At 38.9% G+C, this 12,516-nt stretch overlaps 1 protein-coding gene across 7 annotated transcripts in view; it reads left to right on the forward strand.

The window, feature by feature from the left end:
* Window positions 1–12,516, forward strand: part of MMAA (metabolism of cobalamin associated A) — a 50,339-nt gene that overhangs the window by 20,634 nt on the left and 17,189 nt on the right. Inside the window, exons 1-2 of one of the 7 annotated variants that reach the window (XM_045880346.3) lie at window positions 7,215–8,427; window positions 12,025–12,184. The exons of 3 other annotated variants lie outside the window; for them this stretch is intronic. The gene's annotated coding sequence lies outside the window, so the exon portion shown is untranslated. Of the gene's footprint in view, window positions 1–7,047; window positions 7,155–7,213; window positions 8,428–12,024; window positions 12,185–12,516 lie in introns of those variants that run through there. 3 more of the 7 variants (XM_064585120.1, XM_064585121.1, XM_064585122.1) reach the window with 3 other exon arrangements.

Below are 12,516 nucleotides of genomic sequence, written 5' to 3' on the forward strand. Positions count from 1 at the left end.
TCCTTAGATAGAATGGATAGTCTTGCCAGGACCAGTCTTATATTCAGTTTCCAAAGTGTAGTTTCCCCAGAGAGTTAGCATTGTTCAATGAATTTTGTTATGCCATTATGCAAATGTAGTCTATGTTCATTATCTTTCACTTATTAAATTCATCAAAAGCTGTTCTGGAACAGATTTCCTGTTTTGTCAACTACACCCACAGTCTTGTTCCCAGATTCTTCATCAGTATTTTCAGGCTGTGAGAGAAAGAAAGCAAGGAATGGGAATGATCTCATGAATTTTAAATATGCTGAAACTCTGTCCCAGAGCAAGATTCAAGTACATAACAGCCGTCTACAGTTGCTCGCAGTATACCCCAATCTCAGGGCAGTGCCAGCTTAGCGCAGTTGGTTAGAATGTGATCAATTGATCAATCAATCAATTCCTATGTGATTCAACTGGCTGTGGAGAGAAGAAACGTATCTTCGGTATCAACCTGAACTTCTCTGGCCAGCAGTTTAGAAAATCTATGCCTTTGATTACTGAGATTTGGGGATTTTCCAGAAACTTATTATTGACGTCTATTTTAATTTTATTGTGGTCAGAAAACATATTTTGCATGATTTCAATCCTTACAAATCAGTCGAGCCTGTTTTATAGCCCAGAATATGGTCTTTCTTGGTATATGTTCTGTGTGCACAAATAGGGGAGAGAGAGAGATCATCCACACACATATTCATTTATTTAGGTCTTTCATTTCAGCAATGTTTCAGAGTAGTACAGTTCTTGCATGTCTTTCATTAAATTTATTCCTAGGTATTTATAATGCTATTTTAAATGTTACATTTAAAAATTTATTTTCTAATTGCTGCTCGCTAATATATAGAAATACTGATTTCTGTATTACTGATCTTTTATCCTGAGCTCACTAATTTCAATTATTCATTCTAGTAGATTTCAAAGATTTTCTAAATGGGCAGTTATTAATCTAAAGACAAGTAATTATAGTTTTTAAAAATAACTTTCTATGTAGACACCTGTGAATAGACAGTTTTATTCTTCCTTTCTAATCTTTATACCTTGTATAATTTTATTTTTGCCTATTGCAGTATCTAAGACCTCTGAGACGAAGTTGAATAGAAGTGGTGAAAGCAGACATTTTCAGCTTTTTCCTAATCCTAGGATTGAATATTTCACCATCAAGCATGATAGGAGCTATTGGTCTTTCATAGATACTCTTTATAAAATGAAGTCAGTTCTCTTTTATTTCTAGTTTTGTGAATGTTTTCCACATAAGCTGGCAATAAATTGTGTCAAAGGCTTTTTCTAAGTTTATTGAAATGATCATAACTTTTTTTCTCTTTTATTAATATGGTAAGCTACATTGTTTAACTTACTAAAATGTTGAGCAAACCTTGCATTCTAGGAAAAATCCCAGTTGGCCATTGTATTTTATCCTTTATTGCTAGGGTCAGTCTGCTAGTATTTTACATAGTATTTTTGCATTTGTATTCATGAGTGATTATTGGTCTGTGATCTTTTTCTTCTAATGTCTTTGTCAGATATTTCTATGATGGTTATGTTGTTATTATAAAATTAGTGGGATAGTAGTCTCTCCTCCTCTGTTTTCTCCAAGATTTTATATAAGATTGACAGTATGTATTCTTTAAATGTTAATAAAATTAAGCAGTGAAAGCATCGGGGCCTGAGGTTTTCTTTGCAAAGCGTTCTTTAATTATGAATTCAAGTTCTGTAATAGATGTACAACTACTAAGATTTTCTACTTCTTCTTTAGTCAGTTTTGGTTAAGTTTTGTTTTCCAAAGAATTTATTCATTTCTTCTAAGTTATCAAATTTTATTAAATTTGTAATAGTCTCCTTCTGTGGTTTTAATTAGAATTTTTCAGCCTCAGTACTATTGATATTTGGGGCCAGAAAATTGCCATGGGGAACTCTCCTATGCAAAGCAGTGTCCCTGGCTTCTACACACTAGACGCTGGTAGCAGTCTCCCCAGGTGCGATGACCAAAAATGTCTCTAGACATTGTCAAATGTTCCTTGGGGACAAAACCCCTCCAGTTGAGAACCAGTGTTTTAATGTCTGTAAGATCTTTAGTGATCTTTCATTCCAGACACTGGTAATTTGTCTCTATTTTTAAATGAGCTCTGTTAAGAGATTTGTAGGGTGTACAAAAGTAGGCTCTGCCCCACATTTGGCCCATGGATCATTTTGCTGACCTTGACTTAGATCATTAATTAACTATTCTTTTTTAATAAAGGAATAAAAGAGCTATACATATTTCCTCTAAGAATACCGTATCTGTATCCCATAAATTTTGAAGGCTGTGTTGTGTTGATGAATATTAGCCAAATAATGGCAATGGAGAGTTATTATCTATGGAGAGAACATATGAGCATTATTGTTATTCCAACATAACTGCTTACAAATGGACTTTGGGTTCTGTGAGAGACAATGAATATTAATATAACTACATAATAAAATTTAGTTACATAAGTACATTCTCCCAAGTAGTTGACACACCGATATAAATTCCCACAATCTGGTAACAATAGTCTTTTTGCTCTTCTAGCTAAGAATAGCCACAGTCTGCAAAATTCAGAACGTTTATCAGGACAAGGAAATTATAACAATTTTACTGCACCTTATCGAATATTGATTTGCTGCCACCTGCTGGGAGGCAGAAATGAGTTTCTAGTGTCCTTAAAGGGAAAGAGTGATGACCCTAGAAGTTGTAAAACTTTGCCTATCCCATAAAATGAAACATAATATAGGTACCCTTGCGCCTGAAAGAAATCAATAATTTTATTTTTATTTTTTCAGAAATCAATAATTTTAGAATAAATTAACTGCAGGTGAAGAAAATATGGTCTGTGTATAAAATTTGGAGTGCATTCTTTTTCATCTAAGAGAAATTAGATGGGATATTTGCATTTACCATGAAATGATGTACAATAAAGTTCCTTAAAATGGTGAGCTTCTCAAGTACTGATTGTGTATTTGTGTAAAGGTAATTAACCTCTTGACTGGGGCTAATGGAGAAATTTAAGAGCTAAGGATCCACTACTGAATGAAGATTAGTAAAAAAATAATATTAAATCTAATAACGATGCTTGTGATGGTCATAATAATAGCCCCCACAAGGATAGCTGTGATTCCCAGTGCCCAGAGTGGACCCGTGAGCCCAGAGAGCAGAACCAAGAACCACAGATTATTCCTTGGCCTTGAAACTAATAGAGCCTGCCTGATTGGATTTTGAAATTGTCTGGGACTGGTGACTACTTTTTTCCTTCCACCTCTCCCTTTTTGAATGTGAATGGCTACAATTACTCTCCTGTGCCTCCCGTTCCCTTGCATTTTGGGAGCACACATCTCGTTTTCTCATTTCCCAGTCTATAAATGGAAAGGGATTTTGCCCCAGGATGGATTGTACTCAGAGCCTTACCTATAAATAATTTACATGAGGTTTGGGAATTTTGAAATTTAAATGAAATGCTGTGATATGTTGAGAACTGGGGGGATTGAGGGAGGGGGGTGAGATTTTGCATGTGAACAGACATGAATCTTTGGTGCTCGGAGGATGGACTGTGGTTAAGAAGAATGCCTCTCCCATAGATGTTCACACCCTAATTGCCAGAATCTGTGAATGTTATCCTATAAGGATAAAGGGATTTTGCAGATGTGATTAAGGTTAAGAACCTTGATGTGGACAGATTATCCTGGATTATCTGGGTTTGCCCAATTTAATCACAGGAAGCCTTAACAGCGGAGAATCTTTGACCAATGTTAGTGGCTCTGAAGAGAGAAAGGGGCCACAAGCTAAAGAATGTAAGTGGCCTCTAGAAGCAGGAAAGGCAAAGCAACAGAGCCTTCCCTAGAGAGAATTCTGTCCAGAAAGGAATGCAGTCAGCTGATATCTTGATTTTACCCCAGTGCGACCTGTGTTGGACTTCAGACTTACAGAATTATAAGATAATAAATCTGCATTCTTTTAAACCACTAAGTTTGTGGAATAGAAAACGAATACAAAAACAGCTAGCAGTTCCTATGTTCTACATATACTAGCACTACAGCAAGGGCTTCCCAGATGATAATTCTATTTAAAAAGGAGCTAAAACACCTCTGAAAGCATATTATATAATCTGGCCTTGGCTACCTCTCTGACCTCATCGACTACGACTCTCCCTTTCTAATTATCATTCATTCACTCTGGTCTCCTTGCTATTCTTGAAACATGCCAAGCATGCTGTCCGCTTCTCAGTTCGCACTTCACTTAGATATCCACAACCCACTCCTTCCCTTCCTTCAGATCTCTGCTCAACTGTCACCTCCTCAGTGAGGTGTTCTTTGTTCACTCTATATAAAGTAGTATTTGCCCAACCTTACCTGGTGTCCCCTAATCTCTAAACCCTAGTTTATTATTCTACATAGCACTTATCATTTGATGGATATTTGCTTGTACTCTGTGTTCTCTCTTGTTCCCCAAATGTAAACTGTGTGTGGGCAGGAACTTTATCTGTACATTACTGATGGCAGCTTTATCTCTAGAACCTAGTACAGTGCCTGGGCACACAGCAGTAAAGAAATATTTGTAGGAATAAACGAACATTTTAAAAACTATTAACAGATTACAAGAATTCATTAATATTGTTAAAATTCTAATGCAACATACACAGCATAGAGCAGGGGTCATTGGATGATGTACCTGAACATTACTCAGTGAATAGGTCTCAGTGTAGATTCAATATCATGCCTTTAAGAATGAGGTAATTTCTCAGTTTCCTACAGTTCTTAGACATGGCACACCATTTCTCAAGGTCAGATTATAAGAAAACTAGTATATAAATGAACTTTGTATTTTCCTATAAATAAGCATTACCAGTGTATTTTAAGGTAATTGCTAGTTAGGGGGGAAAAAAGGGAAACTAGTAGCTGCTAGCTATAATTTCTTCCCCAACTTTTAATTTTTAAAAATGTCAAACCTATAGAAGAGTTGAAAGAACATTCATATGCTCTTCACCTAGAACCATAATTAACACAGGGGCTGTTTTCTCTTTACATACATACTTTTTTTTTGGCCTGAACTATTTGAAAGAAGTTCCCAGACAGATATCATGATCTCTCCCCTACTTGAACATGCACCTCCTAAGAACAAAAGCATTCTTGTAATAAACACAATTTATCATACCTGAGAAATTTAAGTCAACAATGTATCTAATTTTGCTTCCATGTTCAAATTTCCAATTGTCCACAGAATTCTTCTAAAACTTAAAAAATCCACGATCCTATCCAGTTCAGTTGCCCTAACTGCAAACTGGTCCTTTTTTTATTTCTTCTGTGCCTTGACCTTACACTGAAAAGTCCAAATAAATCACATTGTGAGTTTATCCGAGTGTTCCTCACAGATTCAGGCTAAATGTTTTTGGCAAGAATGCTACATGGATGTGCTTGAAATAACCTCACAGCAACAGGTATGTGTTTTCCCAGTACTGATGCTGGAAATTTTTTCCATGAAACGTCTATTAACGTTTTGCAATGGACTAACGTTCCATAGAACAGTTTAGGAAACACCTGGATTAAAAAAAAAAAAAAAGTGAAATGAACTAAAGTGTTTAACAGTTTGTAGAATAAAAACCAGGTAAGGATTAAAAATCGTTTTTAAATTAACAAATTTTCCTCATTTCCTTAGGTAATGCAAACAGAGCTTTCATAAAATTTAATACCAAAAAATAAAAAACAAAACACAAACCATTGTACAAATGAGTAACTCCAAACTTAAAGAAATGAAGTAACTTCTACCAAGTTTTTATCCTTATTGTATTTACTGTGTTCAGGAGCTGGGACTTGAAACCCGATGTGCTTCCATGTTTTCCACTAGGCCCTTTACTTCACTTAAGACTTAGGTTTAGTTTTCCGTAATTGACTATACTTGGGTCAATTACAACTGGGGTAGAAGTGGTGGTCTTTTAGTCTGAATACTAATGAAGACAGTAATGAAAACCAACAGTTCATGATTTTTTACCGTTCTATGTCCAACAAGAACGAACCCATACCAAGTACTTGAGTAAGTCCTAACGCCTCACAAATGCATTCAAGGATGCATATCATGGCGCGATGGGGTGGGGTTGGCAGATCAGATTGTGGTCTTGGCTCCGGATATTAATTATAATATAGACCCCAGTTAGGACCGTTCCTATTTGTCATAATTTGATGCTTGCTATTTAATGCCCATTGGTGCTGTCTTTATTACATCACAGCATACATTTGGGAGACTTCAGTTTTCCCTAAAAATCCTAGAACTCAGGTAAAACTTAGGTCTTACTACTTATTATATAATCCAACAGGTTTTCAAAAAATTATCATTATCATTCCAGCCCCGCAGTGAGGTAGCAAATATTAAGCATGTTCGTTTTCATCTCCATTTCAACCGGGAGCCTTTCCCGCTCGGCGAGTTTCCCAGGGCAGTCGCGGGTCCTCACTTTTCGTACAGGTACTGTTAATACGAATGGTAACTTTTAAGAGAAAAAAAAACTATGCCACGGCTTAAACACTTGAGGTCTATTTCGACTGAGCATTTATTCCAGCAGGCTGGAAACGGCTTTCCGGAGTCTTGGGGTCTTCCTGCTGTTACCGTTTGTCAAACATCCCACGTCTCGCCCTCTGTCCCACACTCGAAGCTTCTGGGATTGGAAAAAAGGGGTCTGCGACTGCGGCCCGCCGATGCCGCGGGGCCCCGGGGCTGCACTCTGGCTCCGCCTCCCGGACTTCTCAACGCGCCAAGGCCGGGAGGGGATGCACGTTACCCTCGAGCTCTGGAGGTGGACGACCGAACAAGGACCCGGAGGAAAGCTACGCGAAAGCCATAAACTACCCTCCCCCGCCTCACTGCCCGGCAGCTTCCCGGCGCCCCACCGACTTCCCACCCCCGACGCAGGCCCGCAGGCCTCCACGCACACGCGTCCCCCACACACGCCGGAATTCCGCGGCCACGTCCGCCGAGGCCCTAGCCCCGCCCAACGCCCCCGTCCGGCCCCCGGGCGCCCCTGGGCTTCTCGCGTCCAGCTGTGAGCCCTGCGCCTGCGCGCCGCGGCCAGCGCGGGGCGGGGCGAGCCCTGTCCGGCGGAAGGGGCGGGCCGCACTTCCCTGTCGTCCGGTGGGTGAGTGTGGGGCGGGGGTTGCGCGCGGCGTCCGGAGCCGGAGTTGGGCTCCCGCCTCGGGCTGCTGGTGGGGGCCCACCCCGGTGTCGGGGGCGCCCCCTGGAGGATTTGGGGTGGGGGAAGGAAAGGAGAGTATTGTTGAATTGGGTGATACCGGGAATGCGGGATATGTGCTGACTGGCAGGCGTCGGCAGAATGGGTTCAGAGGGAAGTTCCGTTGTTTTTTTCCTTAAAAAGGAAATGCTCTGTAAGCAGTGTTTCAAAATCTGCATCAGTCTAGGCAGGGTTGTGAGCTTACCGTTGTACCACAGTAAGGAGGTTTTGGTAAGGTTGCTGGTCCCTTGCCGCTGCCAAACCTGGCGAATGATTAGCCAGAGAATGGATCAGAGAAGGGCACGATAGCTTCTCCCCCAGAGTGAAATTAAAACTCCTCTTTTATGCAATAAAATCCAGGATATAAAAGTAAGGTTCAAACCGAAAGTCACAAGGAGTATCTAGGCTTTATCAAATACTCTGCAGAGGCATGGACGAAGTCCTTTCCGGCAGACGTACTGTATTCAAATGACTTATATTTCTCATTAGCACATGAAAGACCACCTAAGCAAAAATGGCGTAAAATTTCTTCTTTTATTACCTTTCTTAAGAGCTGTGCCCAAATACATATACTCTGGAAAACAAATAGATTACTACAGCTTTTCCAGGTTGGTAGGAAACCACGTTTCCCGAAAGCCTGTGCAGATTCTTAATCATTTGGGGATTATCTACAATGCCCAAAATACTCTTTTACTGGTAAACACTGAACATCGTTTTGTGTTCAAGGTAATAAGAATTTTTAAAAGGGAACAACTCAGTTATTTTAAGGGCTGTATTCTATTAGAGGCAAAACAGATATGAAACATTATATAATCATAAGAAATGTAAATCTCAACTTGAGCTATTTGATGATGTCCAGAGAAAACCTGTATTTGGCATGGAAAGGGCTGGTGAGTGCTTGAAACATTTGCCCCTTAGCTGCCTGTTGCCATGTGGGCATGTGGGTCCCTCATATGCAGATTGTACACAGGGCTCCCTAAGACCAGTTTGGATTTGAACTTGAGTGTTAGCAATGGGAATGAATGAAAATGTTTAACAATGATGAAATGTAGAAAAATAGAGATTTTCCAAACAGATTTAGAATCCTAAAAGTGGAAATGGGGAGATCTGAGTCTTAACTGGAAAAGTGACAAAAGGTAAAGTGGACAGAGAACCATAGGATATTCCCTGCATGAGTTCGGTATGTATTCGATGTTACTCTTATATAACAATGACCTATTTAAAGGTTGCTTTTTAAAAAAGTCATTCTGCTCTACCAAAATTTCCTGAGATTATTGGAAAAGGACAATGTAAAACCCTCTGTGGGGTATGGTGGGAGATGGTAAACAGATTAATGGCATCTGACAGTTTATCTTCAAATCAAAAATGATTAGCATTGAGAAATGGAAACACATGGCGTAATACTGCCCTGCCTGTATGAACTGTGCTGTGCTGCAGACACTGACCTAATGTATTGATTTTGGAAATCCTGCATGCTTTTTCTTGCCAGAGTAGTTATTGAAATTGAGAATATTCATTGGATCAATTTCAAGACAAATATCCCAAGTCAGACTGGCTGCTGCTGAGCAAATTTTTAATGAAGGAGAACATCCACATATTGAAATAAGACTTTAAAAAGAAAGTCCTTAAAATAAATATATATTTACTGTAAATATCTAAAAAAATATATGTTTCCAGACATTGATTAATTGAGTAATCACCATAATGGAGTTATTGACCCATATACAATTATAGTATACGTTAATTTATTCTGTGAGCCATAAATTATGCTGTTTATTGATAACTAAGATAACTCATAGTCTAGGCAAGACTAACAACTTAAAACAGTGTGACCAACATTATAATAGAGGGATGTGACCTATACATGATGACAAGAAAGGAGTGACAATGGAAAGGGCATGGAAAGGGGGAGTGGAGAACTGTTCTAGAGGAGACACTTGAGTTGATTCTTGAAGGCTGAAGAGGAATTTGTGAGATGATTAAAGAAAAGAAGGATGTTCTAATCAGAAGGAATATTGTGGACAATGGCCAAAGTGTGTGGTTTTTCTGGGACCTGTGTGCAAATCAGAATAGTTATAGCAGTGTGGTAAAAGTGAAGGAGGGGAATGAATGAAGTTGGAGAGGTAGATAAGAGCACTCCTAAAGAGTATGTAATATTTTTGTGGTAACTGTCTTAGCTGGATTGTAGACTTTACAGTGTTAAGGACCTATGTTGGACCCATATACCAATGTATAGCACAGTACCTAGCATTCAGTAGGTTCTCAATAAATAGCTGCTGAGTAAATGAATGGCTGAATTAAAGAAAACCTATTTAATTAATTTATGTATGTATGTATGTATTTTACAAATAAGGCAGAGGGAACTTTTTATGTATTTTAAGCAGATGAGTAAAATAGATTTACATTTTATGATAAGTGGTAATATGGAAGATGAATTAATAATGGTCATAGAGGTATCTAGAGTAGATCAGCATTTTTCAAACCTAAGATTGTGGCTGTGGTAGTTTGCCATCTGCATTAAAAAAAGAAAAATAGAAAAGATAATATTAGAGTGTATCACATGTACTAGCAGTAAGAAGTGTTTTGTGAAACTTTTGTTTGAGTTATATTCCTACATGTAGACTAATGTAAGTGCATTTCTTCCTATGGACATTGATCAGAGCTTGAAAGCCATTATAGTAGAGAAATGTGGGAAGGAGGGTGGGGAAGAGGGGATGGATATTAAGGAGATATTGGAGGGGCGCCTGGGTGACTCAGTGGGTTAAACCTCTGACATTTGATTTCGGCTCAGATCATGATCTCAGGGTGGTAAGATAGAGCCCCACTTCGAGCACCATGCTGGGCATAGAGCCTGCTTAAGATTCTCTCCCTCTCCCTCTGCACCCCCGCCCCCCACAGACACACCTGGGCACGTGCTCTCTCTCTCAAAAAAAAAGGAATTTAAAAAGAGATTGGAGGAAAACAAATGTGAATCTTAAAATGCTGCTGTCCATAGGAACCTTTTTGCCTGAAAGGGGGGTTCACTTACCTATTTATTTTAGTATTTTTGCCCACTTGATATTTTTCATTGTATATTAATAAATTAACATTCTGGTTTATTAAGAATGGCAGTGCTTTGAGGGCTCTTACTGAATGTTGTAAATGCTAGAAATTTCTCTTGTATTCTGGTAGTACTCAACTTAAAATTGTAGGATGAGACCTCCGTGATTCTCAGGAATCATTAAAATTCATTGAAACAGTTTGATTATTGGCTAAGTTTTAAAATTTCTTTCCATAAGAAAGCAGGAAAAGATGCTTAGTTACACAAGCAGATGGGAAGTCTTTCTCCCTACCTCCATGATTTTGCCACTCTAGTAGTCTGTTCTGCCAGTGACATGTTACAAGGGTAGAGAGTTGTTCATAAAGGATGAGTTACATTGGTTTAAAAGAAATTATGGACTTTTTTTTTTTTTAAGATTTTTATTTATTTATATGAGAGAGAGAGAGAGAGAAGCAGCATGAGAGGGGAGAGGGTCAGAGGGAGAAGCAGGCTCCCCGCTGAGCCGGGAGCCCAATGCAGGACTCGATCCCAGGACTCCCGGACCATAACCCGAGCCCAAGGCAGTTGCCCAACCAACTGAGCCACCCAGGCGCCCAGAAATTATGGACTTCTTTAAAATCTGGTTGAGGTTAAATTAATCAGTTTAAGTGTGTTATGCACTTAATTATCAGGTGTGAATTATTCTCTGTGGAGTGAAAAACATTTAAAAATTGTAGAAATTTGATCTGTTCTGTCACCTTATACACTATTGGGATGGCCTCCTGATAAGGTTTGCACAGAAAATGTAAACCAATTTCTCATTTTGGCCTAAGCAAAAAAGAAAAAAAACAAAAACAAAATGAAGATAAACAGCTTGCCATAATCATTCCATATTTAAATGTAAAGGGTTATTTCGTATTCCCTTGGTGTGACATGATACCACGTCTCTTCATATACATCTGGATTTTTAAAATCTGTCGTTTTTCCCAAGTTCTGCCACTAGTTGTGAGGCCTTGGTCAATCAGTGTAACTTTACTGAGCCTCACCTGTAAAATAGAATCCTGTGTACTGTTGTGAGGCTTAGCTGAAGAAGTGTATGCAGAAATGCCTCACACATAATAAACGGTCAGTGAAAGGTAGCAGCTGCTGTTCTGCCATTCACATGGTCCGGAAGGGTTGGGGCCACCAAGGAAGTCAGCCCCCATGGAGAGATTTGAAGGGGTAAAAACCTTGAATTATGTACATCTGGGTAGCCTTTTGGTTTTGGCAGAAGAATGGGGGAAAATGATAGCATCCTTTTCCCGGCTCTTTGTTTTCACTTAAAGGCCTTTTAAGATTTGTATTGGCATCAAAGGATAGAGAACTTCACAATCCCAAATTGTGATAAACCCTGCAATATAAACCATAAGCTTGTCAGGTTGTTGGCATGGATTTTCTGGGAAAGACTTTGATTAAATTGTTGTAAGAAATAACTAAATGTTAGAGCAACCTGTGTACTATTTATTAGACAAGTTTTATTCATCTCATTTATTTAGGGAATATTGTTTGCATTATTATCAGTGGACATATTTTCGTCTAGTAAAGCTCTTGTTACTGGGTTTTGATTCCTTACAAACTTACCTGTTTTTCTGTTTGGGAACATTAGTTAGATGTCAAAGTTGCCTTGATTCAAAACAAGGAACTTAGAAGGTAGAATGCTTTTAGTAAAGATTCTCAGATCACACAGGTTAAGGACGTTACTCAAACTTTTCTTTCTAGTATATTAGATCAACATAAAGTAGAGAACCCACTCATGAACCTTAAAAGAATTTAACAGGTTACCATGTGCCTAACACTGTACTGGATTCTGAGGAAACTAAGAATAAGAGATTGTCTCTTCTCTGGGAGGATCATCAACTGGGCCCAGGGAGGAGAACTGGTGAGTAGAGATCTGTAAATAGATGAATTAGAAAACAAGATGAATAAAAGGCTGTGGAGCTTTGCAGATGGAACAGTTGACTGCCTGAGAAAGGTAGTGAAGATGTGTCCTAGAAGAGGTGATATTTGAACTGAGTAGGACTTGGTCAGGCAAAAAAGTGGAAGATAAGCATTCTAGACACCTAATTTTTATTAAGCATATAGATTTTTTTTAAAGGATTTTATTTAGTCTTTGACAGAGAGAGCTCGCACAAGTAGGCAGAGTGGCAGGAAGAGGGAGAGGGAGAAGCAGCAGGGAGCCTGGTGTGGGACTTGATCCCAGGACCCTGGGAT

Source organism: Mirounga angustirostris, unplaced genomic scaffold (genome assembly GCF_029215605.1).
Source record: "Mirounga angustirostris isolate CCGP_5_RB_7025 unplaced genomic scaffold, mMirAng1.0.hap1 SCAF_2, whole genome shotgun sequence".
Taxonomy (NCBI): Eukaryota; Metazoa; Chordata; class Mammalia; order Carnivora; family Phocidae; genus Mirounga; species Mirounga angustirostris.